The sequence below is a fragment of the Parasteatoda tepidariorum genome, chromosome 2 (genome assembly GCF_043381705.1).
Source record: "Parasteatoda tepidariorum isolate YZ-2023 chromosome 2, CAS_Ptep_4.0, whole genome shotgun sequence".
Classification (NCBI taxonomy): Eukaryota; Metazoa; Arthropoda; class Arachnida; order Araneae; family Theridiidae; genus Parasteatoda; species Parasteatoda tepidariorum.
In genome coordinates, this window is record NC_092205.1 from 6,463,784 (window position 1) to 6,471,283 (window position 7,500).

Here is a 7,500-nt window from a genome sequence, read left to right on the forward strand (position 1 = left end):
TATATATATATATATATATATATATATATATATATTAGATAGTTCGAAGCAGTAAGAAGGTTGACATTAAAACATTCTAGGTTGAACAGTATGAGCTGGATGAGCGAAAAACGAAATGGAATTTTCTGATTGGTTAGGAGTTTTCCATTGTTTTAAATTAAACTATAGATAATTCAATTTTTCAAATAGTGAAGAGATAACATCAGGGATATTTGTCTTTTTTTTTCTATGTGTAACCATGCATTAAGTAATCAGTTTCATTATTTGTCTGTCGACGAATCATAAGAATAAAAACAAATTTTTTAGAACATAAATAACACAAAGATTAAATAATCAATTCCGTGGCTAGTAAGCCCTATCTCTATGTAAAGGGGCTGATGTAAACACAAAACTATTTTTACAATAAGTAACACGTGATATAAGTCATCAGATTCACAGTTTGTATACACACAAAGCCTATGTATGGAGCTAATGTGGACAAAAACCACTTAAAAAAAGGAAAAGTTTCGTTAGGTATAGGATATAAAACAAAAATAAGTAAACAGAAGTAAAAATGAAACACTTTATTTTTATCTAATAATCAAAGTCTTACGATTGAAGAATCTGATATACATACATCTAACTATTTTGTTTCGTATTTTGATCATCAAGCTTGTTCTTTGTCAAGCTTGCTCTTTGTCACTTTACATGTAAACACATTTTTAATAATGGCAGCTTTCTTTTTTCTCCTGTTTTCGGCTATTTAGTTATTTGTTTGTTGATACACATGCTTATGCAAGTATGGGTGCTCAATTACATAGGTATGTTTTATTAGCCCTTGTCAAGAAAGAAACATGCGACATGATTCAAAGAAGGATTCCCAGAGTGGGATTCGAGTCCCCTCCCCCATGACATAGATCGTTTGGCGAGCGATACCTTTAAAACTATAAAAATTAGCCGCCTTTTCAAGCTAAAAGATGAGGGAGAATCCCGAATATATTTTTTTTTTAATTTCACATTGAAATGTTTATTCATTTCAAAGAAACGTACAGTGTGCCAAAAAAAATCGACCATCCTGAATAACTTTTGATCTAATAAGCGGATCTTCACGTTCTAGCACTCAATTTGAATTGTTTAATTGTTTCGAATATGCTAATTAATTGGTGCAGGACATATTTGAAGTTACGAAATCAGACACAAAAATTTTCTCTGTATAAACATACTTTTTTTTGATAGATTCTGATGCTTGACTCGCAAAATATAAGGGGCATCCGCAATCTAGGAAATAGGGTCCCCATGTTTTGGTTAGGAGAGCGATTCAAAATTTTCACCCATTAGTGTTAATTTTACTTTTGCTAATTTCGCCATATCCTGAGAATTTTTTAAGCGAACTGAAAAATTTTTGCACATAATTATAAAATTTGTTTATTCAAAGATAATAGAATGCAAAATTAAATTTAAACAAATATTTATTATTTTTTATTATATTTAGTTAATAATGATGGAAAAAAATCTAAAATTGTGAGCCATAAAACTTTTTACGTAACTTTAAAATATGTAATACATGGCAAATTATAAATTTTGAGCTAAATCGATTGAATAGTTTAAAAAAAAAGTCGTAGATTTAATATTTGATAGGGGTAGTGATGGGTTCAGACACTTTCTGTTTATGGACGACAATTCGTGGCCACACAGGTGCTCTGATGTAGCGGACACACTAGAAATTAAAAAGATTGATCCTTTACTATGGCCGGTGTACTCCTCGGACCTAAATCCTATAGAATATGCATAGGATACCTGTGGCAGACTTGTTTCACAAGGAACGCTCTTTTCGAACGGTGAAAGAGCTAAAAATGACTTTGAGGGAGGATATTATCCTTGAAAGACCTTTAGATTGTTCAGTGGGCAACATGAATAACAGATGCAAAGTGTGTGGTATCCGAGGCCATCTTACTTTCTTTTTGACAGGAAGACTGTTTGGAAATCGTCCAATGAGCATCTTTTTTATTTTAAATTTTATTATTTTACAATTTTTTGATATCTGAACTTCTTTGCGTAATAATAAAAGCACGTTGCTTCTACTAAATACATGTACTTATATAGTTTCATTTAGTGAATCAACGTCTATTATTAATTGTTCCGAAAAATGTAACTGTTTCTGAGCAATTGTGAAGCAGTGCAGATAATCTTTCCTTGATTTTTTAGAGTTCAGTGTCGGTAAAAAACTTAAATTAAAGAATATAAAAATTTTCATCTGTTGTAATTTTGTCATGAAAATAAATTAATTAATTTAAATAAATCAAAATTTAAAATAAAAAAAACACCAGGTTAAACAGATATGGTCTATTAACATTCAATGTGGCACAAAGCATAGAAATAAAAATTACAGAAAAAATGTTCAGATAAATTATGTGTTAAACATAAACTGGAAATTTTTTGATAAATATACTTTTCAGTGTTGAATTTTTATTAAATGTGTGAATAAATAGATCTTCCAATTAACCATGAAGAACAGAAAAATTATGAAATAAATTATTTAAATGCTATAAAATTTGGTCTTATTTATCATTTTTTAAAAAAAAAATCGGAATTTTCTTTATCACAAAAATACGGTTATTTGGTATATTTGACTCCATTAGGATCGTTTTTTTCTTAATGTTCTTTGCTGTTATAACTATTTTATTGTATGCTTGTGTTTTTCTTTTACGATAGTTTTTGCATGTTATTGTTCAAATTCTCAGTTCATTTGTTTATTTAACAACAATCATTTGAATAAAATTACATTGCATTTATTAAATTTCGCTTAACGCTTTTAAAAGTAATTTTCAGCTGGTTGTTGGAAATATAAAAATATAAATTATAAATACAAAGAAAAAAATATTTTTAATCAAAAAATTTATTTCATTTTTCAAAAATTATAAGAGATCAATATGAAAATGCAACACGACATTATGTTCACACCACACCACAGACCAAACATAAAAGCCGACATTTAAAATCAACAAAATTTACAATGTTTAATACACAAACAGCAAGTAATATAGACAAACCACATTAAGCAGAAATTGGCAATTAAAATGAGAAAATAATACTTATCTCAAAATTTAAATTCATTTAATATAAAATATGAAAGTTTTGCAAAGAATTGAAATTTTTTTTTAAAACCAAGTGAAACATAGAAAAGGATGAAAACTGGCCACCATGGTCAAAAACAATTTTTTAAATTTATAAATTTCTGTATATATTATGATATTTCTGTACTTTCCTTCAAATTAGTTTTTCATTTAATAATTATTGATGTCATAAACTTATGTTAAACAATTAACTTATGTTAAACTATCTTCTTCAAACCAAGTAAAACATAAAAAAAGAAGAAAACTAGTCACCATGTTCAAAAAAAAAATTTTTATGTTAAAAATTTCAATAATTGTATTATGATATTTCACCATTTTCTTTCAAATTAGTTTTGCATTCCGTAATTATTAATATCATTAACTTATGTTAATTAACTTCAAGAAAATTGATTAAGAAAAAAATATGCGAAAATTATAAATAAGAACATCGCAAACAAATATAATTTGTTAAATTGTCAGACATTTTACATCAGTGAATACTTTTTCCAGATCCACTGCGACTGATTCCTGAAAATGGGCTGGATGATCCACCACCAAGTCCTCCCATGCCACCGTATCCACCCATACCTCCTCCGATTCCACCATAGTTTCCCATTCCACCTCCTAAACCATCCATTCTACCTTGCATTCTCATTCCACCAACATTTCCTCCATAACCTCCAGATCCAGCTAAAAGACAAAAGCATTTAATTTAATGGGAAATTTGGCATGATCAGTATAAATAAAATCTGATAAATATTTTATCCGGATCCACAGAGAAATTTTTTAAAATTGTTTAGTACTTTCTTATGATCAATAGATATAATTTTTTGCAAGACCAATAGTTAAAAGTTTAATTCGTTCAGCAATTTAAACTTTGTAATAATTAAACACACTGTGAAAGAATTATCAGCTGAATTTTTTAATATTATCAAATAATTAAATGTTGTGATTAACTAAAAAATTTAATTTTTAAAATCATTAATTTGTTAAAAGAATAATCAGCAAGGATATAAAAGGATATGCATGTTTCTACTATCTATATTCTATTGAATGTATAATGTGCAAAAGAATAATCGGACCACCCTTTATAACTTTAGATAGAATGATCGAAAACCTAACATTCTTCACGAATCCTCGCATTCCATGAATCTATCTAAATGGTTCAAGGTGGTGACATCAAATATTTGAATTGATTAGTGAAGACTATATTTCAAGTTACGAAATCAGATAGAAAATTGTACTATTTCTGAATTAACATATCTTTTTTTCGACAGATTTAGATTTCTGATCCTCAAAATATTAGAGATATCTCCAATCTGGAAAATATGGTTCCGATAATTTGGTAAGGAGAGCAGACTAAATTGATTTTAGTTAAAATTTTTGCGTACTTCACCATATCTCACCATGTTTGCTCACAATTATACAATTTCTAAGAAAATTTCATACAAAATAAAACTTTAAGTAAATATTCATTATTTTTAATTATTTTTATTATTTTATTTAATTACAGTCGAAAACTTTTGAACTGTAAGGTGGATAATTTTTACATCATTTTAAAAGATGCAATTTAAAATTTAAAAATACAAAATTTGAGATAAATAATCAGAATAAAAAAAATTGAAATAAATAATCAGAATAATAACAATAAAGGGACCAAAATCGGTCGAATCAAATCATCTTGAGAAATTGAATTTTAAAAAAGTTGTATTTTAAGTTACATCTTTCCAAACTCAACTAATAGGGAGTTGTTCTACTCTTTTTGAACGAAGTTTTTCATTCGTTAAATAAAAACTTAATATTTAATTTCGAAATAAAGATCTTGCGTCAACGAAAACTTACGTAGAATTTTTTTTTAATCTAATCTCATGGAAAAGAATTGTCCCGAATTGCATTGTTCTGCTATGCGCAGAACAATGCAATTCGGAATATTAAATGCAACACGCAAAACTCAGATTAAACTTAGTGGTGAGATAGCCTGTAGAGGGCCGAGCCCTACTGTGGATATCTCAGTTTTCTTAACCAGGAGCTTTGGGGTACAGGAGCAGATGTTTTGATTGTGTGGTCAGTCGAACGCGGAAAGCCGTGTTCAGCCGAGCATGCTTACTACTTATTTTACAGACATCCCAAGGGATGAAGGGATGAGTAAAACTTGCCCGACACCAACATTGAACCCAGCACCAGTGGCATGAGAGTGCGACTAGGTACCACTCTACCAACTGACGCACAACAGTAAAAGATAAAGAAAGAAATTTAGTAACTTATTTAACAGTCATTGGTGTGGAAAATATGAGCGGCATCCAATTCATAGTTGCTGAAAGCAGACGAAAAAATAAATATTGTGAATGAGCAATTTCCTAGCATTAAATTTTACCTTGATGCAATAACTGTTATAACTAAGTAACTATACTAAATAAACAATAAATTTAATTTAATATTTAAAAATTTTTAAGTCAATGATTCCTTTTAGCAATTGAAAAATTTTCATTTTACTTTAAATAATTATAATTTTAATCCTAATTGCATTTTTATTACCTCGTCTTGTGTATTTTTCTTGTATTCCTGCAGGTGCTGGTTCGGCTATCATGTTCACATCGGCAGGACTTTCTGGTTTACTGTCTGTACCTGGTTCATTGGTCTTCACTGTAGCTTAGAATCCAGCTGCACCGGCTGTGTACTGCACTTGTCTGTACAATCCTTGAGCATCAGTATAGCCATAAGATCCTTGTACATTTCCTCTAGAATCTCCCTCTTCAGTTCTGAAGCTGTTTGCACCCATGCCATTGGCTAGGTAGTTGAAACTGTATGGTTTAGGCTTAGACTAATAATACAAACAAAATTAATGTAAAACAAATGTCGATTGAAATCTAATTGGATTTCGAATCATTTTCTAAGTATCTCACCATAGCTCCTCCGTATCCTCCCATTCCGCTCATACCTCCTCCATAACCACCCATACCTCCTCCATAGCCACCCATACTTCCGCCATAGCCTCCCATACTTCCCCCATAACCTCCAGATCCAGCTGGGCCCACTCCTAAGCTTTTAACTGTACAAACTAGTCCTATGACAAAGATGACGATCTGAAAGAGTGAACATTTCAAATGAAATAATTTTTTTTTATAATCATAAAAAAATTTATATTCTTTTCCTAATCTTTCAAATTTGCATATTCTTCTTCGAACCTGTCATTAAAAGAATTTTAACAATAATATGTAAAAAATACATATTTTTTCTACTACTTTTACCAAAAAATAAAATTTCAAACCTTGTCAATAGGCTATTTCTCCGTGGGTAATAATCGTACCGAATATCATTGTAATGAAATTTTAAAAAAAAGTCAACTCTTCATGTAATGAAGGAATGAAAAATAAATTTAAGTACCAAGGTAGGGATTCGAACATCGGTTCAACAGGTCATGAGATGAACCGATTAGTCCTCTCAGCTACAGTATGCATTCAGATGATCTGAACAAATTATATGTATAAGGTGGCCCAAGATGGCTCAGATAGAATTCTGGTTGTTTAACAGCATTAGGAAAGATAATGAGAAAAAAAACGTTTTTTAACTGTTTGAATATAGTTATATGCTTTTTATGGTTATTTGACTGTTTTTGTTGAACATGGTAAAATAACAATTAAATGAATTGCTATTAGACCGTTTGTGCCAAGAAATTTCTAACTGTGAAATTTCTTGGCACAAACGAGTACATCACTATACTGTACGAGAATAAATATTTTCAGATAAAATATTTCTCTCTCTACACCGTAATCAGCTAATCTAAATCATAGCTGTTAAAATATGTAACAAATATTTCATAACATTTTTTAAATATTTCCGACTCAGAAGTTTCTCTTCCCATCTCTTAATCTTCGATTCTGAATAATTGCTTTTAAAATAGTGAGGCAAATATCAATGTTGTAAATATTAGTCTCACGTGAAATTCCCTTAAAAATCTTCCCTACAGAGGTTACTTTTTCAAAGGATCCTTAGTAAAACGTAAACACCGGAAAATTTACGGATCTTTTTTCCGGTTGTTATTTTATCAAAATCGTAAAGAATACGTTCTAGTGATCTTCACATTCAAATCAAATGAGAACAATATTATTCTTTAGATTTTTAATAAATCTTGAATCTACACTCTAAAAGTTTCCACATTTAAATGAAATATACATATTTTCGATAACATTATATTCCCATCATCAGTTAAAGTTCTTTAGCAAACAAGTTCACACGGTTTCCAAGTTTAAATCAAATAAGCATGTTTATGTGTATATTGTGCTTCTTTTAATTCTACTAGTCATATAACGAAGATACTTAAAATATTTTTTGATTTAAATTAAATAAAATAAATATTTCGTCCAGATATTTAATTACCAATATAATAACAGATATTTAATAATCTCGA